Source organism: Cavia porcellus, unplaced genomic scaffold (genome assembly GCF_034190915.1).
Source record: "Cavia porcellus strain 051 isolate PalLab524CR breed Dunkin Hartley unplaced genomic scaffold, mCavPor4.1 scaffold_21, whole genome shotgun sequence".
Classification (NCBI taxonomy): domain Eukaryota; kingdom Metazoa; phylum Chordata; class Mammalia; order Rodentia; family Caviidae; genus Cavia; species Cavia porcellus.
In genome coordinates this window covers 10425552-10446176 of record NW_026947504.1, presented here as the reverse complement: position 1 = coordinate 10446176, position 20625 = coordinate 10425552, and the positions used below count along the sequence as shown (strand labels likewise).

Sequence of the window (20625 nt, the reverse complement as noted above, 5' to 3'; positions counted from 1 at the left end):
TGCATGATATAAAGGTCAGTGAGATGGACAGTTAGATACTGTCTAATTTCAATAAAGTAGACATAAAAAGCTAAAGGGCCTAATTCCCTTATCTTGAAGGACATTATTTGCTACAAAAATTATACCTTAATTTTATTATATGTAATGACTTAAAACTGGTTCTATGCATATGAAGCGTTTTAAGGCTTTCTTACCAGAGACGCAAGCCCCAAGATATAAGATGAGTAAAAGATATATTGAATGAGAGTGAAGAAGAGACTCTGTAACAGGGGAATTCTCAACTCAGAGATATTTCCAGTGCACCTACAACATAGCCAGCATAGCTACTGAGAATATGCAGACAAGGAAGACTTGATTTTCTACCTCACAAGGGACATCAGAGTGGAGAGAAGGGGAGAGAGGGAGACAAACATAAATTTGAGTAACTGATCATTGGACCAATTACTGAGGTGTACACTTAGGGCAGAAGAGAGGCCATCATTTGAGAATTATGTCTAAATAGTAAAATAGCTTCTTTAGGAAGGTGGTCCCGGTCATGACTTACATCACTAGATCATCTCTAGGAAAGAGCCTCTGAATGGAAAGAGAAAAAAAAAAAAAAAAAAAGGAAATAAACAAAAAAAAAAAAACAATTCTAGCTTTGGCTTCCCAAAGGGTAGTAAGCAAGGCTGCCTTTAACTATTGGATACACTCTGTTGAGATTCTTAGGAACAGTATCTTACTGGTGCAACTCAGTCAAGTATATACTCAATGGTAATGATCTTCTATCTTAAGGCACATGAGCCAGTATTTCACCATCAATACTCGCTGTGGTCTCCTTAAAGTTAGTTATCTACCGGCTCCCACCATTTGGTTTCAGATCTACAAGTATGCTGATGTGTGACTAAAAAATGGTGAGAAAAAAAACAGGCTCAGGGCTCAGTGAAGAACATGCATACAGCGATTGGAAGTCTGGCTCAGTAGTAGAATGAATTATTAGTACACACAAGCCTGGAGTTTGATTTCAAGCACTATCCCTCCAAAGACACAAGTACAAATTCTGACTCTGAAATTTGATATCAGCATGACTTTGGGAAGTTATACAATGCTGTGAATCTCAATGTTCTCGACCCATTAATAGTCTCAATATCTGTTTTGGGTGATTTTTGTAATGATTAGGAATAGTGGATGTAAAAAGCACCTGACAAACATTAGACTGCCAACAAATGAAAAATGACTTATATTTCTCCAAAATTGTTAGGCATAAATTGTTATGTCTAATGACTTTTGAACAGTGACAAGTAGTTTAAACAACTTTTCTCTCTGGCTGGGAATAACAACCACAACTCTACACTCTTATAATACAGACAGTACACTCAGTTCAATCACCTCAAAGACTTTGCAAGATGGTATGATTATCATCTTGGTGATTGGGCAAGAGGCTGGAGTAACTGGAGCACTGACACCAAGCTGAGAACCAGCAACAGATACAAACCAAAGTTACAAGCAGCAGAGAAAGATACCAAAATGCAAGGTAGAAAGTGCAGTATTACAAAAAGGTATCCAACGTTCTCATTAAAACAAAATAAACAAAAAATCAAAGCCAAACCAAAACAAAACACATTAATGAGATAAAGCTGTCATTTTTGAGCCCTTACTCTGCCAGACACTAGAGTACGCACTTTGCATGTACTAACTCACTTCATCTTTACCACACAACTTTGAGGGACATATATTATTCTCCCCATTTTATAAATGTAGACACAGGCTCATGAGGCATGTAATTTATAGGAGGGCCCCCGCTGGTAAATGAGAGAACTGCATTTTGAACCCAAGTCTGCCCGATTCCATGTCTTCCACTGTTAAACACTGTGCCATTTCCAAACACATCAATGGAAAACGGAAGTCATTACCTTAAATAAGCCAAAAGCAAAGTCTCCTAAAGTTTCATTTTTGCTTGATTTAAGTTGTGAGTCCCAACTAAGACATAGCCCAGAGCTTGTGTTCTGATCACTGGTGGCTCCTCCTGGTCTTCATTGTTAAGCATCCTCTTCCTACTTCTAAATGTTGCCATGGCCAAAGACTCTGTCCCTGTACTTCTTATTCTCTACTCATAGATAAGCCCTGCCCTTCAATCGCCAGCTCATACAGCAAAGCAAAATCATCACTAGCTTGAAAATTTACAACCGTACTGTTGGTACCTTCACCCTGAACTACCAACCTGAAAAACAAGAACTCTCCCCTTCCCCTTTGGCACACTTAACCCAAAAGCCAGGAGTCTTCCTTGACTTCTTCTCACGTGACAAAACATTTTTTTTTGTTTTGACCACTTCTTCTTTTCTCAGTGCTTACCACCATCACCTGAGTCCAGACCCCAATGTCTACCATTTGTGGTATGACAACAGCTTCCCAACTGGTTTTCCCAACTCTGCTCTGGCTCCCACTTGGTTCATTCAGCAGAGTGCAATAGAAGATCCCAGAAAGAAACAAGGACAAGACAAAGCAAGTCACTCTTCCCCGTGCCCTCCAGCAGTTTTCCATTATAATTAGAATGGAACTCAAACTTCTTTCCGCTATCCCCACACACCCACCTGGTCTGGCTCCTGCTTAGCTCTCTAAACTCAGTGTACCATACTGTCCTCCTTATTGTTCCTTAATAAGCCAAGCACGTTTTCACACTAGGCAGGTTTCTTTCTCAGGCCTTTGTACTTATGTTACCTCTTTCTGTGAGACTCTTTCATTAAACAACTTGGCTTTCTCATTTCATTCAAGCAGTGTCTTAAAATGTTACCTTCTCAGAGAGACTGTCCCTGGCTACCCCATCTAATGCAGATCCTTGCCTATCCTTAACATTCTAACCCCTTACTCCAATCCAAAAGCACTTAACATTCCCTGTGATTATCTTTCTAATACAATCTATATTTTATGCCATAATTTAAAAAAATCACCATTGTATTCACAAGTCATAAATACAAAGTAGGGGCTCGATAAGTATTTGTGAATTATTCCTTTTCCTCAATTAAAATGCAAGCTCGAAAACAGTAGAGACTTAGTCCTTGTTGTATCTGCATGCCTCAAATAACACATGCTATATAATAGACATCTCCATGTTTGGAGTATGAAGAAGTGAAAGGATTTTAGCAGTCTTGCAAAGATCATGCCAATTCCCATCTTATAGGAAAAAAAAAAAAAGATGAGGCCACTTGAACTGTTGAAGTAGTTCAAAGTGCATCATTGTCCACAGCCAGATCATACATAGGCCTGAGACTCCACAACAGATCCTCCCTGGAGCTGTGTTGGTCTTCTGAAGGCCAGAGGCAACCTGAGGCCAGAGTCTGGGGACAAGAAGGATGCTTTATCTCCCTCTGGTCTCCAGATTGCCTTCAGAACTCACAAAGCTTGAGACAAACAAGCTCACTTTCATTAGACTATTGTATCACTGATGAATTTCTACAAACACTATCATGCTAAAGCTACAGAGAAATGAGTCCAAAGGCAAAACAAGTTCTCTGTGCACCCTGCTCTGTCTCAAGAAGCCACAGAAAATACAAGTGCTTACGCTGAGGCTTGGAAAGGCATATATGTTTTAAAACACATTTAATTTAGCCTGACAGTGCAGAGGGTTTGTATGGGCTGAAAATACCAGGCCAGCTGGTAGACCCTGCAGGTGTTTTCAGTTAAATGTGATAATCAAATTAACTGCACAGCACGCAGTTCTAAAATGGCAAACTGAGCTTCCTGGGTGATCTCCATGTCTGCCTTTTTCCCTTGCTAACGGCAAAGACCAGAGTTAACTTTAGCAGCAAAGGCCAAAGTGAAGGCTGTAAGCAAAGGGCCCTACAGACCTGGGTGAATACAAAGAGAAGTGGAAAAAGAACATGTCTCTGCTCTAGTCCTCTGTTAAGGAGAAAGTGCTTATTTCATAATAGATGGGGATGTAGAACACTAATTCTTTCCCAAGGTTTAGTCCATCTAACTTGTTCTGTTGACCAAGTAGATAGAATTGTGTCTTCCTGTCCTTTTACTGTTTTCAAACTGACTTCTCACTCAGATGTGATTAGGTTTCTTTGCACAGCTTGAATATTCTTTATCTGAACTGCTTGGGGTAAGAAATACTTCTGATTTTTTTCAGATTTTTTAAGTATTTGCATATACTTAATGAGTTATTTTGGGGATGAGAACCTAGCCTAACCATGAAATTCACTTATTTTTCATGTACACAGAACCTGAAAATAAGTTTAGACAACATTTTTAGCATACTTGTATTTTGCTTATAATATATCACATCAAGTCAGGTGTGAAACTACAACTTATGACATCATGTTGGCACCAAAAAATCTTGGATTTTGTAGCATTTCAGATTTAGGATTTTACAGATATTCACAAAAGAATATAAGTTAAAGAAAGGAGGAAAAGGTCTTCTGTGGACTGGTTGTACAAAGCCAAAGTTAAGCTGTGATAGTAAATTGATAATCCTTGCATTTTTCCCAATATTATTTTTGCCCAATTCTGCTTAAAATTACCTATGGCCTCTGCACTTGCAGAGCACAGTCCAGAGACCATGTGTGTGTACTGCAAGATTGGTTCCTTGACACAAAATGCAGAGCCTCCTCCAGAACTACCTGTTTCACCAGTCAGCCATCAACTAGGCACTTAAGAACTCAGAGTTAAGGAAGCCTCTAAAGCAACTTTTCCCATTCATAAGCAACCCGAAACCACCTGTTCCTATTTTGCCACAGTCATATACAGAGCCAGCTTTCACTTACTGATGTTTACAGAGTGGCGGGAACAATTTTCAATTATCCATGCTACACAGCAACAGATGCATTTCTTTAAGAGTTCTCTCTGAATCAAAATTCTGTATCTGAAACCCTTTGAACCCAAATAACTACTATAAAATTCCAGATGTGGACTGAAATAGGAAACTGAAGACAGTCTGAGCAAATCCACATTCAAGCACTATCACTGGACACAGAAGGGGAATGAGAGGAAGAGCCCACGTCTGAATACTGACACAAACCCAAGATGAGAATTTAAAGAATCAACGCATGAACTAGGATGAAGCAAGAGATGTGCCGGGACGTATCCCTCAGGGGAACTCTTCAGTCAGTTTGTTGTGGGTTGTTGTCTCCTGCAAGTCTACACCTAGGTATCACTCTTGCCTCGCCTTAGGCCCAGCCCTGGACACATCCTTTGGATGCCAGATTTACCTTACTTAAAACTTCTCCTCTTCATTCCCTTCCTCCTCATCCCCACTCCTTCTTTTGGCAACAATAAGGATTGAGTCCTAGCCTTGTGCACACCAGGCAAGTACGCTACATACCTAGCCCCACACTTTATGTTTTTTATTGTTTCCAGTAACACGATTGGCTAACACAGGAACTGAATTTTTGTTCAGATGTTCTCTTCATTAGCTAGCTTGCTGGTTTCTTTCCTTCTTCTCTTCCTTCCATCTTCCTGTCCAGTCACAGGAGGTAGTACAATATCGTAGTATGTTAATTCATTTCAGTGGTACTTAAGTTGAAGAGAAAGCCTGTGGCGACAGAAATCTTTAGAAGCAGGGTGCAGACGTAAGCGGCAATCAGGAGGTTGAGGACTGTCATGGTTTATGTCTGTGGCCTCCAGGCCTTCATGAGCGTGCATTGTGCATTTGTGATTGGGTCATTGTCTAGGGCTTGGATTGATGGTGTCAGTGCTCCACCCACCTAGGGGTGGAGCCAGGAGGTGATGTAATGGCAGGAAGAAGGTGTGTCACTCTCTTTTTCTGGTTTTGGCCTTCCTGTTTGCAGCTGCCGTGAACTGTGGCCCAGCCACGTCCGCCTGCCTTGGAGCTAACTGAGTGTGGACTGAAACCTCCAAAAACTGTAAGAAATAAACCTTTCCTCTCCCAACTTTGGGCTTCAGGTATTTTGTCTCAGTGACGAGTAAAAAGTAACTAAGACAAGGACATTCCTGGAAACCAGGACTGGTGAGGGGAGAGAGGCTCAGTTTGCACACTGAGAACCCTGGAACCATAGCAAAAGCTGCCCTCTCTCATTTTACTGAGAGGCCACACAAGCAGTGCACATTTCTGACCTTCTATCCCACCAGGTGGTCCAGATGGCAATGTAAACCAAGAGTCAGAAAGAGACTTTTCTTTGCACAGTTCATTTTTAGAAATTCCTCATATCACTTATAAATTTCGGACTCATCCTCTACAAAGACTTCTACAAAGATGATGGCAGGGCCTCATGAGCTCTATAAGCCAGAACAGTGGCACTGTGTAGCCACAGTGACTTGGTTAGCCCGGAGAGCCATCATCTGCTGGGAGCCCTTCAAAAGTCGTGCGCTTCTGCTTGGCTCCCGGGAAGCTGCGGCTAGTTCATGGAGGCTTGTGGTAGAGATTTATGAGCTTTGGTATTTTAAAATAAATATGACTTACTGAAGTTTCTCAGCAAGGACAAGGAGAATGTCAGGTGCGGGGTTGTTTCTATGTCAGATCTCTCTGGGCGGCTTAGTTATCAGCCCTATGAATGCAATAGAGATTCACCCTTTGGTTCCTTGGTTCTTTTTCTTCCCTGATATTCTAGACCAGTGATGGCAACCTTTTAGAGCTTTCGATGCTACAAACATGTAGATTTGTAGCCACTGGTTTAGTCTTTTAAGCAAGCTATTCCAATTTTTGGTATGGAAAATATTCCAGCAATTTCCACTCAACTCCAACTCTTGCCTAGCTAACCTGCTTGCATCCCTTCCAGTTCAGGTGGAAAGGTAATTACAGACTCCCACATACTTTACACATTTATAAGAAAGCATTGTGGACACAGTCGGTGCTATCCAAAATATGCTGCCTTTCTATGTAGCTATTGTTCCAAAGAGAAAACCATGTCAGGCATATAAATTGATTCAGCCATTGTGGAGAATAATCTGGCAACACTGAGAAAAGCAGGCACCACAAGTCTTTGCAGCTCCTCTCCTTTTCTTTCTTCTTTTTTTGGTCAATTAACAGGAATTTATTTTCTTCTTTCTTACCAGTGCATGTTTGTGATACATGATAAATGCAAGTCTTAGGTATGCATCATACCAAGACACACACGTGTGTGAAGGGACATGCATGAAGATGTTTGCTACAGCTTTGTTTATAATGGAAAATGAAACAATGTAAGTGTCTTTCCATAGAGAAAGGGATAAAAAATACTGGCATACTTACACAGTATCTAAAGGGATGACTAGTAGTTACCTCAAAATGAAAAGTAAGTGAAAAACACAAAAGTAAGCTGAAAAATCAGAGTACCTTTCAATATCATTTATGGAAGTTACAGCACAGAGACAAATATTAGGTGCCTGTCTCCAACTGGACACACCACAAAATAAATCAGTTTTAAAGTATCAAAACATAATTCCAAGCTGGGTGTGGTGGCACACATCTGTAATCCCAGCACTCGGGAGGCTGAGGCAGGAAGACCATTGCGAGTTTGAGACCAGCCTGGGCTACAAAGTGAGTTCAAGATCAGCCCAAACTGCATAGCAAGACCCTGTCTCAAAAAGACAAACAGACCAACAAAAAAACATGAAAAGCGTAATTCTAAAGGATACACACTAAAATTTATGTTAGTGGTTTCCACTGGAAGGCAAAGGGAATGCAGGGGGCACGAGAGTAGATTTCAAAGTTCACATCAGGCAGTAGAAGAAATATGATGTTAACTGTTAATATAAATAACATACAGGTATAAATGCAGGTTTAAAAATATATATAAATTATATACACATATATTCTGTGTTTTTGTATATTTTGCTCTAGCTTTCTTTTTTTCAAAAGAAAAGAACAGAAGAGAAAGAAAGAACAAGTTTTGGACAATCTAAAGTACCCCTTCAAACCATGCTGAGGAATTTTCAAAAAGTTCTGATTTCAGGGACAGATAGAATATGATAATGAAGAGAAAACAATTTAAAGAGTAAAGCAAAAAATAACTTTCAAAATGCATTTTTGGTCAATACTTACAACTCAATTATGCCCAATCTTTAGTATAAATAGAAATCATGAGGTAGCTTATAAAAAGCTCAAATTCCCACTGTTCTTCCCATTCCCCACGAAGATTTAGGACTTCCTATCATCTCTTTTCTATACAGAAGCCACGTATCCCCAAAACAGTAGTCCAGTCTTTGTTAAATGCACTGAAAAATGTTTTAAAAAAAGAACTCAAAACAAATGAAACCTGCAATTTTGACCTAAAAATCTATTCTCTCTCACTCATAAATACACAGCCAATTTTGCCTTTTGTATTTTGATAGCCAAAACATCATATGTTAATACACATAAGCTCTACGACCTTATAGTAGAGTGATATTTTTTTCTTTTTCTCAGTAGAGTGCTAATTTTAAAGTACAATCAAAATGTTAGGGGTATTATTGTTAAAATTATGAGAACGCTTAACAAGGTAACAAATAATTCTATTCTATTATGATTACAAGTAATCAATATAGAAAAAAGGGCAGCTTTTGGCTATTCAGGTTTTGCCATCCATTATCTAAAGGCAGTGCCCTCTCTTCCTACATTTCCAAGAAGAGTCAGGGTGCTTCTCTGAGTTTCCACAAGTCCTGACTCACAGCTAAGCACTGGTCGCGAGCACTGCACTGCTGTTTACCTGTGCACGGCCCACATGCTCCTCTGGGCTGTGAGCTTCTGCCTCCTACCTGCGCTCACCTCTGGGTATCTGTGTCTAGGCAGTGAACATAGCGTGAGAGCAAGCAGTTGGACTTAGGACAGCTGAACAGGTCTTAAACTTCAGTTGAGTAAGATAAGACTTACCACAACTAAAATAATTTCTTAGGTGCCTATTCATGTCAAGAATCACAGCACTTTATCTTCACAACAGGGCAGGAATAATCGACACTTTTGTTAAGCCATCTGATTTGGGTTGGGGAACTGTGGACAGATAATAATTAGGAAAGGAAGATCATAACCAAGTGGTATGCAAACAGTTGATGCGACAGTTCTAAATGAAACGTGAGGTATAGCTGTTAAAGAAGGAAAATGGCAATACACAGGATGAGAGTGACTAGTCAGATGGTTGAGGGACATGGAAAATTCCCATTTCCCCAGTGACTTAAGGAAGCATACTTAACTGTACCCACTTTGGAAAGTGTGGTAAATCAATCTAGCACCTTCACTCGATCAAGAAGATGCTTGTGATAATACTGGTTTTCAAGAGACTGTCAAACCTCAGAGGGCAAAGGGAAGATTGCAGAAGATGATCACAGGCCCAGGCCCATCCAAAGACATTCACTGAAGTGAGGCTAGGCCTCTGTGAAGTGCTAGTGCATGTGCAAATAAAGTCAGGCATTCCGGGGAGCCAGGCTTCTAGCCAGGTATTAAGCATTTGAGTGCTACATTTGCTGTGTTGTATTAATTATGATGGTCTTATCTTTCAAATGATGCATAAAGTGTTATCAGCATTTATGAGGTCTCTTACAGAGTCAGTATTTGTGTTGTGGTCTGATTCTAACATGAAACAGGGATTATTTATGGCAAATAACTGTATTTCAGTAAACACAGCTTGTAATACCTGTTGTTTTTCTCTGCCCAGCATCCCCTGAGAAATGGCATCCAGTTTTTCTTCAGAAAATTCTAGTTGGATGCTCCTCTCCCATTACATGTGGTCTTACCAGGAGTGACAGTGGAATACCCTACTGGCCCCTTGCCACACGAGGGAGTGGTTACACTAGAAAGCCATTACAGATCTCTAGACTAGCAATGTTAACCTGCAGTGGAGTCACAAAGGGGCCAAAGTGGCTGCAGCGAAGGCACTGCAAAGACAGTGTTCCAAAGGAGCCACCCACATATTCCCTGGGTCCTTTCCGGTCTTTCATTCATCTGTTTTTAAAAAATTCCAGAGTGCCTCCCACTATTATATGTGTGCAACACACTCTTTAGGTGAAAAACATAAAGCAGTGCAGGGCAGATGGAAGTCATTAGTCTCACAGAGCCTACAGTTCAGGGAGAAGACAGTAAGTAACCCAGTAAAGTCAAGTATATAGTGCACTTGATGGTCACGTTCTGTGGAAAAAATCAGGCAGCGCTAAGGAGGAGTGTGGAGACTGGAGCGGCCAGCTTTGAGCAACTGAAGAAGATCTTACTGGGCAAGGAAAGAATGGAAGCAAGAGATGTCAGAGTTAGGGAGTCAAAGGGCTAAGTGCTGGGCACAGTAAACAAGGCTGAGAAGGAGCAGAGAAGGAGGCAGGAAGAAGTTAGGAGAATATGAAAATGGAATGGAAAGCAAACGAGGACAACATTTCAAAACGAAAGCAGGGAGAAATTGTGTTAAATCCTCCATAATTACAAGGAAGGGAGGACTGAAACTGATTTAGTGACACACAGTCCCAGGCAATACCGACATGAGGTGTTTGGTGGGGTCCTGGGTGGCTGCAAGAAAGAACGAATGGGAAGAGATGCTTGAGGAACGGGAAGAGTGCATTTGATGGCAACGTACTGTGGAAAAAATTAGCGGTGCTAAGGAGGGGTGCAAGCACAGGTAACTATCTGAGAAGTTAAAAGGAAAAGAACGCTGAGAAATGAAACGCTATTAGGAGAACAGGTGGAAATGGGAAAGGTCTGTGCAGTGGTTTTCCTGGTTTTAAAGGACTAGAAATGATAGCATGCTTCTGTGTGGAGGGGAAAGACTTAGCATAGAAAGAAAAGTTAACGATACAGAGGAAGATAGAAAACATGTCGGATGCAAGTCCTCGTGGATACGGTAGAGGTCAGCAGGGAAGGGACTGTGTTGAGGTAGAAGCACGGACAGCTCCCTGCCATGAGGAGAGACAGCAGAAATTCAGGCACAGGGTGGATGCGGCGGTGGTAGTTTGCGGAAGTTCTCTTTCAACTGCATCTATTTTCTCACTGAAATAGGAAGCAAGATCTGAGACAGTCTTCTAGAAGACACGAACCAATGGGCTAGGAAAATGCAGTAGGATGCCAGGTCCTCAGATTGCTTTGCAAAGTCGGATGTATTGATTCTACTTTCAACATGTGATTAATTCAGAAGACTTGTAATACACTTCCTTCTTCTATTTATTTTAAATTAGCCACAGTGAAGATTTCTTGCTTATATTACAAAATTAACATGTCTTGGGGCTGGAGGTTTAGCTCAGCGGCATAAGCACCTGCCTTGCAAGCAGGCAGTGTGAGTTCAATCCCCGGTACCGATAAAAAGGAAAAAGACAAAAGACAAAAAAAAAATTAACATGTCTTCTTTTGAGATCTATGCTACCTCATTTTCTCAGCACAAGTCTGACTAATGAAACAGTGATTTTACTCTACCCAATCCTATGTACTTCAGGTGCAGAGGAAGACCTTACAATATACAAACAAGACCACACACTTTGCTTTATCGCCTGCTAAACAGAATCAAGAAAAAATGATTTACATTTAGAATACCAGATGGGAGACATTAAATCAGGACACTGAACTGCTTAAAGGAAAACATTACTGAATATGTGAGAAAGCAGAAAGGAACGGTTCAAACACAATTCAAACACCTGAACATTTTTGGAAACCTTTCATGAGTTAAACTGCAATGATAAAAAGTATCATGACATAATGGATTCAAATATATGTAATATTTCCCTTACTTCAGTGTAGAACGCTGCTTCAATTCAACTTCTAATAACTTGGGAAGGAAATCCACGGGAAGAGTGTACTCAGGGATAAACTAGGCAACAGAGAGAACGGTTTTTCACAGCGGATGGTAATGTTTGGTTCAAGAATGCATGTGAGAGCAGTAAAACTGAGTCAGACAGAAGGAAAGTCAGAGTCTCCCACAAAGAGAAACATCTCAAAGATTACAAACATGAGTGGAAATTTCCAGACCATACGGACTAAGATGAGTCTTCATGATATAACGTGTCATCTCCCTCCAGGAAATTAAGAGTTATTAAGCTGCAGCAAAGACAGCTGTTTCTGAGATGAAATCAGCCTTGCAACATCAAGGAGCAGGATGGTAAAGAGGAGGAGAAGGAGGAAGAAAAGGAGGCGGCGGTGAAAATGGAGATGGAGGAGGAGGAGGAAGACCTGAGGAAGAGCCACTTTCGGTGGAACTGAGCCCCTCAGCTTTCACTTTTGAGCAGGTGCATTCTCCACGGGGCCCTGACTCGCAGACAGCCCTGAATCCTCACAGGGACGTGTGAGGCTTGCTGTAAGTGGGGCCTGAAATCAGATATGAATAGCTCTTTCTACCAGCTGGCTCTAGCTGCCTCATTTTTTGCTTGGAAGAGTGAGATGCTCAGTCCTCATACTAAATGTACATAAACTTCCAAGAAAAAAAAATCCAAAAATAAACACATGAACAACAGAAATCTCCTAAGTGGTCTATGTTTTCGACATCCAGCCTACAAGTTTTGCTTACCAATAATGTAACTGTGAAGAAAGCTCTGTCAAGTCAGTGAGAACACCTTATTTTGGTTTAATTGTTTTACTAATTGCTCCAGTTTCCCTTACTGTAAGGCACAGCTCCATGATCCTCTTTTTCCCATGTCCTGATTTCTCACACTGCAAAAGCTAACAGTTACAGAGGGCATAGTACATGTTTACCACATTTCAAAGAGCTTTATGTAGATTGAATTTGATTCTCACAACTCTAAGAGGGGAGGCTCTATTAGTGTCTTACTTTAGGTTTTCTATAAAGAAGAGACTGAAGTACATAAAGGCCGATATGATACTACTTTATAAGAGGATTCTCAGGAGGAATGAGACAGAGAACCTTGCTACCACCTGGTTCAGTGACCAACACTTGCTCAATCTCTGGCTCATCTTTTAAGAGGCTTCTAAGAGGCTTGAAGAGACTGCTTCTTAGGACCTCCAGCTTCATCTTCCTCTGGCCAAAGGCTTTCTCCACAAAGTGTTGCAACATCCCCTGGCTTCCAGATTGTAGGGAAGTGGATGCCATTTTGTATCATGCCTCCCTGGGAGCAGGGGTTTGGGGTGCAGGCAGGAGGCTCTAAGGTATCAGCCTATATTTTTGTGGAGTTAGTTAGAGGCTACATAGGACTATCACTAGAATGGTGGCTGTAAGACTGACAGGAGGCTGAGGCAGGAGGACTGCCATGAATTTGAGGCTAGCCTGAGTCACACAGATTTCAAGGCCAGTCTGAAGTACACAGTAAGACTGTCTTCAAAACAACACAAAACAAACAAAAAGAACAGGACAAGTAAGAGAAACTGATGTGCTAATTTGGAAGTTTTTGACACAACTATTGTCATCTCTTTTTTTTTTAGATGCATAAATTTCAGCATAGAGAAGTCACTCACGCAAGTCTTCAGGAGACATAAGATTAAAATCAGGCAGTCTGGCTCGAGGTTGTCTTCTGTTAACCACTAGCTCTCAGCCCCAACAGATAAACTTCAAATACCTGTGAGTTTACCTTCCATATTTAGACACAGTTGTTAAGAACTGGTGAGAAACCAGTTAGAGTAAGAAGTATCACAAATGATCACCATACAACGCAAAGAGGATTACGTCAAGGGGAGGACTCCACGGCTCAGAAAAAGAGGCGGAACAGCTTTCGTCTTAGGGCCACTTCATGAGGAATCTAGGCTCTGCACGGCTGGCAAAGAGGAAACTAGGCACATTCAGTTTTTGCTCTTGTTTTTGTAATAGCCCTAAAATAAAACTGGGCCAGCAGCTAAGAAGGGAAAAGACAGTGTCCTTCTCCTTGAATTTGAGAGAACTCCATGGGTGACTCCCTGAGTTCCAAAAAGGAAGGCGTGAATCAGAAAACAGGAAAGTCATTGAAAAAATAAATCCAAACAGAATTGGAACAACTCAAAACAAATAAGAGGCCCAAATCAAAGGAGCCTAAAACTGTGGAGACTAACAGCTTGAAGTCAGGCATTTCCCCTTGAAAATGGGTGTTCCATGAGACTTGTTCCTTGAATTCAGCAATTCTGCTGACTTTTTTAAAAGCAAAAAATTTAAATTGAACTTGTATCTTTCCTTCTCCTAACTCAGGCAGCTAGAAAGCCACAGACCAGAGAAATTCTTGCACTGAAAGTAAAGATCTGGCAACTAGGCTAAATAAGGCTTGAGCTCTGATTTCTTCTGTATTTCCATTAATTTAAAGTGCTAAGTTGCCTGTTTGCTTTACACTATGTGGTTGTCCACTTTGCAGTGTCCCTTTAAATAGATTTTCCTTTGGCTCTGCCAGAAATAGTTGGAGAAGGTCCTTTGAGAATCCCATTCTTAGTCTTACAAAAAACGCACACTTTTCCCTTCTCCTAAGCATAAATAGGCCTGGAAACAGCATTACCCACTGCTTCCAAGGGACTGCCAGTCTATCAAAAATAATTAATCTTTTAAGAGAATGAAAGAGCCAGTCAGTGAAGTAACTAACCCAGTCCATTTCTGCTTGTTTGTTTATGCGAACGACAAATCCTGAGTTCTTTGGGATATGCAGACAGGTAGGTTATGGGTTGAAAACCCTTTAAATGCCTTCAAGGTGACCAAGTAAGAGGCCAAGCACAAAAAAACAACAGGGATTGTGAGGAACTGTGACAAACTGGAGAAGCCACATCCTGGCGGCGAGGGTGTGGCTTGTCCTTGGCTCTGGCCAATTATCAGCACAGAGATTGAATTTCTCAGGTAAAATCACGCCCTTTAAAAATGTCTAAACCTTGTTCAAATTTTTAGAACAGCAATGTGTGGAATAACGCTGCCATCCATCCCTGAGGGCTTCTTATCTAGAAGGAATATGAGATACACCTGATGAACTGTCCCACTGGTGGAAAAGGATACATGAAAAGAGAGAGAGGCAACAAAAGCTGGGGAGCTTGGGAAGGTGAGAGGGTGCTGAGAGCAGGAAGGAATCTCATAGACTGAGGCTCAGGCGTGGAAACTGGAATGAGGTAGCCTTTGGCAGGCAGAGGCTGGGGAGCGTCCCTTCCAGAAAAAAAATAATTGCATATAGGAAGAAGACAGAACAGGAAACAGGACGTTTGAGTAGTGGGCAAGGGACTATTCATGCCCAATAAATATTTTGGAGCATCTACTCTGTGTCACACAGTAGGAACACAATGGTAATCATGAAAGACACAAAAACAGGCTGCAAATCCTAAATAAGTCTGGTTCAGACAAGGCCTTGGAGGCTGAATCTGAAGACAACTTTATCTTAAGAGCCACAGGCAAGCTGTCTTTGAAGTTTTTTTTTTTTTTTTCCAAACATGGAAATCAAATTGAGTTTTGCCATTTGCAAAGTTCCCTGGCTGTGGGACCTATACTCATTAGAGGGGAGCAGGGTGCCAACAGTGAGAGCCAATCACGGAGAGGACTCTTCAAGCAGTCTGGGTAAGACACAGCAAGATGGACTAGGGAATTAGTGACAGAGACAGAGACGAGTAGACGGGTTCAAGACGCTGGGGCTACAATCACTAGAACTAATAGGTCAAAGTGGGAGTTGGTATGGAGCCACTAAGGAAACTGAAGAATGTGCTCTGTGGAGCTCCATGAGGGTATCAAGCCACACAGTAGTGGGCCAGCAGCCACACAACTCTGCACTGGCAGCAGAGGTGTCCAGTGGTTATTAGAGAACAAAGGTTTCTGAGTCAGCATGTCTGGCTAGAGGGCAGCAGCCAGAGAAGCTCGCAGGAGCCTCTTTATCTTAGAAAGCTATCACCTCAAAAATACTGTTTGCTTTCAATGTGCTCTTAAAGTTCCAAGCTATTTTGTTTGGACAAGTGTTGATGGCAAAGAAATGACTAGCTCTTTTTGTGTGTTTAATAGCTCATCACTAAGCTGACTCTTATCTTTTAGACTTGGGATGGAGGAAGAAGGAATATTACAGTATGTGTAAGACATGTTGATACCAGGGATCAACACCATCTCTCTTTATTTTAACCCCTTAAGAACTTCAAGGAATGTTACTGACTCACCAGCGCCCATCCTCTTGGGTGCCAAGGCCTATCAATGACTTGCTTTGTAACCACAGGCATTTGAACATGAACTCAACTTACTCTTTCTAAATCACTAACAAAATATGAATATATCCTCTGATTTACAGGGAAGCTTGAAAATACTCACAAGAAAGTCCAGTCACAAGAAGGGGCAAAAAGCTGCACTAACCGGTAGTCAATCCGTGATAAGTTCTGCCAATAGTGTCTATACATTTTGATAAGGTTTCATTTATATCCCAACCACTGGTCCCACAATTTTTTTCATGATCCCTGCAACTGATAGAATTTAATCCATTGGGAAAGTTACAACATGTAACAAATGATCAAAATAAGCATTAGACAACTGGGTAATGAAAAGAATGGTAAGGATAAAGAGCCAATGGGATGAAAGTCAATCCTTCCTTCCCCCTTCCTCCCTTACCTTCCCCCTTCAAAATCTCGGTGTAGTGCACACGGACTCATCGCTCCTCTCAAACTGGCCTGTTGGTGCCACACTGAGGTAACTCACCACGTGAAAGTTATTCAATAAATTTAATGCTCTCTGTGGAATGCTGTTTTAGGAAGACTTCTTGCTGCAGACACTGTCGGCTGCTGTGCAAAGCTAAACTTTTATTCTGGTGTTTGTGTCTTCTACAGGCAGATCAGCTAAACCTTGTGTGGTGCAAAATCAGCATGGTGGTCCTTTTCTCCTTTTCGGTGATTGCTTTAAGGAGATGTAATGAGAAGTCAGCTAGAGAATATCTGTAGAAAGTATCATCAGAAAAAATTACCACAGTAGTCCTTACACAGACTTAAAGCAGAAATAACACTTCTTCTGCCTCTATTCAAGGATTAATGTGCAAGGACGTGATGTAACATTTTATGATACTGAGAGGAACTGGACAACACAATGAGGCTCAGTCAGCAAGAACATGGACATAACCAGAGTCCCTCAGGAGCCAAGCAATTAACCAACTCTCAGAAGTGATTCTGTGTAATTACACAATGGATGCCCTTATTGTTTAAGCCATTTAGAATTGAATATTCTATTTCGTACAGGCAAATACACCTTAAATGATACCATGTTGGAGAAGCAAAACAGTGTCCTGACTCTCAGCCAGCATTCTAGCAACAAAAGAATAACCACTACCACCACCCCAAAAAGAAAAGAGACCAAGATTTATTTTCAAATAAGTATTTTGGGAAAACCAGCTGTGAAAAGATACTTTTAATAGCAACTGTTAATGTATGGAAAGCCCTTTGAAATTCTCTTTTGTTGCATCAACACTGTAATAAAGTTACATAAGCCACTGTGAATGGTATGTGTGAGCACATACAACATACTTGGAGTCATCATAACATATAAACATTAGAAAACAATCATGAAATTGGTTTTTATTACTCATCAAATCTTATTTTCTTCTACAATTATAAGATCAGAAAAATCTTTTTCTTGTTCCTGTACCCCTCCCCAACGAATGAAAACACAGAAATCACAGAATTGATAAGAACTAAAAAAAAAAAAAAGAGGCTCAAAAAGGCAAAATAATTTGTACAAAGTTCCAAAGCTAGATGAGAATGCTTTTCTTCATAATTATAAGTGTTTTATACAAGACATTAAGAAATTTGTTGAATTTAATAGAATGTCAAATTGCAAAGTCTTGCAAGTTTTTTTTTTTTTTTACTAATCTAATCATGATAAAATTGTGAGCACCCAGCTTTATGCTTCTTCCTCTCACTAATACCTTCCTAAATCCCAACACATATTCCCCTTAATACCATCGCTGACTCTTGGAAAATCTTTACATATGGCCCATTCAATAGGCCAGTGGTTCTCAAAAGACTGTTTATATAATAATTATCTAGGAAATAAATCAGAAATGCAGATTCCCAGGAGGGATCTCATTTAGTAAACCCAGAGTGCAGCCTAGAAATGCCAAAGTAAACAAGCACCCCAGGTGATTCTAACCATGCTCTGCGGCACATGACTCTAGACTGCGCACCAGATTCCAAGATCCAAATAGAAAACCTCTATCATAGTAGATTTAAACTGGAATGACAAAAATATGTGCATGGTTGCCTATAATTCGTATGTTCCCTCTGAGGTCTGAAACAAACCGAGCATCTCTGTGATTTGGATGTACCCTGGTAATCATTTGTTTTAAAAGGTTTGGAGTTTGTATCTTTTCCCTCTAAGGTTCTTTTTCTTTCTAAATATATTTTTTGTCAGGATTAATACAAAATGTCTTAACTCTTCCTTAATAGTTAAAGGAAATAAATTTTGGAAAAGTTTTCAAAAGAGTACTTTAAAAAAATACACAATACAGAATGATTTGACTTTGAACCAGAAGCCTGAGATGCGTGAGGCAAACAGTGGGTAATGAGAGAAGTAAACATCAGGTTTTCCAGCAGAATAGGTCCTGAAACCAAAACTTAGGAAGGAAGCTGACCAATAAGCAACTGGCCTAAAAGAACAATAGTTCAGGCAAATCCTAGGGCAAGTTGGAACCTGAGAAAACTGGAATCACACAAAGCTCTTATCCCCAGTTAACTTTCCCTTACAGCTGAATTTTAAAATAAGGACAGTACTCTAAGTGAGAATATGGTTTCAGTGGAATCTCAGAACTCCTGTGGGTGCCAAAGAATTTTTTGAGACTAGATAAATACTCTTTACTGGATTCAGCAGTGCTCGCTTACACCCATTTCCCTCCTCAGGGACATTTTAAATCTGGAAGCTCTGCAGACCAAAAACAGCACACTCAGAACTAGAGCCTCTGCTTTCCACCACTCACTGTCACCAACCCACCACTAAGGCATGAGAGCTTGTCTATGGGTAGATTTTTTGATGATTAAATGAATAAAGAAATGCCGAAAGACCAAAGAAAGTCATTCTCAAGTATCAAAACTAAGATAGTGCTCCAGAAATGCTAGGAAATAAACAACTTTAACAACGAAATGATTAGCAGGCAAAAAGTCAACAGTGTAACTGCAATGCTCATGCACCTGTTGTAGCCTAACACCCCAGGTTAGGAATAAAACTAGACTGAACTTAATGGAATTGGGGAGAGGATAAAAGAGAAACAAACCATCCAGCACTCATCCATTGGGATGAATAGGCTCAACTGTTCAAGAGCCACCTTCAAGTTTCGTTTCTTCCTTACCTCATGAAAGAGTCCTCCAACAATTCTCAGGGCAATCAATACTGGTCCTGCAGGATCACCATTCACTCTTGGTCTCTTTCAGTCCAAATAAGCTCTCCAATTGCAGTTTGACAAGATCTACTGCTTTCAGCTCTGTTCCTAACCCTTCTCCTACTGCTCCCAGCAGCTCTCAAGGCCTCCTTCAGATGCAGGACATAACGCAGTCACAAGCATCCCCACATATGGTTGGCTGGAGTACGTATCAAGAATTTCACATTTTAGGGTATGCTCTTCAAGTGTACCACATTTTGCAACTAAGATCAAGTCAAGTTTTATTGACTCTGGGTTCTGTGGAAGGTGCTAAACTGTCATCTCAGAGCATGTAGAACTACCTTTTAAAACCCAGTTCGCATTATCTTAAACCACATTTTATCACAATTCATTATGGAGGTAATCTCCCAACAAACTCACATGTTCTCTGCTGTACTTTTTTCTAGACATGCAATTCTAATATAGCATGGCAAGGAAAAAAATCTACCAATTAACAGAACAGTCCTCAATTCTACCTAGCAGCTTCTCATTGACATCCCAAACATATGCCTTAGCAGGTCTATACCATATGAAATAAGAAGAAAAAGACAAAAACAAAAAAACTACATTCATTTCTTCACCCTGATGCAAATCTTATTGGGCGGGGGGGTGTTGAGATAGGGTCTTGCTATGTAGTTTAGGCTGGGCTTGAACCTTGAACTCACTATGTAGTCCAGACCAGCCTGGAACTCAGGGTAATCCTTCTGTCTCATTCTCCTGAGTTCTGGGATTACAGGCATGCACCATCATACCTAGCCATATGGGTACAAATCCATAGGATACGGACAAGCTTTCTTTCTAGAAGACAGTGTAAAACACTTGTCAGATACATGAAAACTAAGCATCATAAGCTCCCTCAGATGAATATCAACTTATTCCAAAGCACTGATTTAACAGCATGAACCAAGTGGTAGCAAGGGCCAAATTTAAAATATCAGTTCGGTAGAATTTTGTGCTTGAAAACTTCTGTTAAGTGCCACATAATTATTCTTTTCTTTTGCTCCAGTCTGCAATCAAGAACATTCTATCAAAGTTAATGTAAGGTTAGAACATAACATACAGAAGTGACTGACACAGCAAGGGAAGGCCATTCCAAAAAGAGTCCACCAACAGTAAATACACAAAAAACTCAAAACCATTCCAACAATGTAAGCATTCCTAACAGGAAAATCAGACCCTCACTGAATGCTTTGATTATCTCAGAGAACAAGTGAGCACTTGCCAAAAATAATTCCTTTATTCTGCATATTTCTTCAAAGGCTTCAAAGTCAGTGACTTTATAGACAGACTCTACTACTTACACTTGCCAACTAAGAAACTAAGGGATGGAAAGCTTAGGGGAGTTGCTCAAAAGTGGTTAAGTGTCTTGCTCAGAAGATAATCAGCCCTAGAATCCAGGCCTTCTTACTCCTAATCCAAGTTCTGTAAACTCACAACATATTCTCCCATGTCCTTGGATCATCAAAAGAACATATAAGCCCTAAAAATTCTTATGTGGTGACCTGGCATTGTGGA

The 20625-nt window shown here is 40.6% G+C and overlaps 1 protein-coding gene across 6 annotated transcripts in view; it reads right to left on the bottom strand.

Moving 5' to 3' along the window:
- Positions 1 to 20625, bottom strand: part of Arhgap26 (Rho GTPase activating protein 26) — a 410930-nt gene that overhangs the window by 132970 nt on the left and 257335 nt on the right. The gene's annotated exons all lie outside the window — the stretch shown is intronic.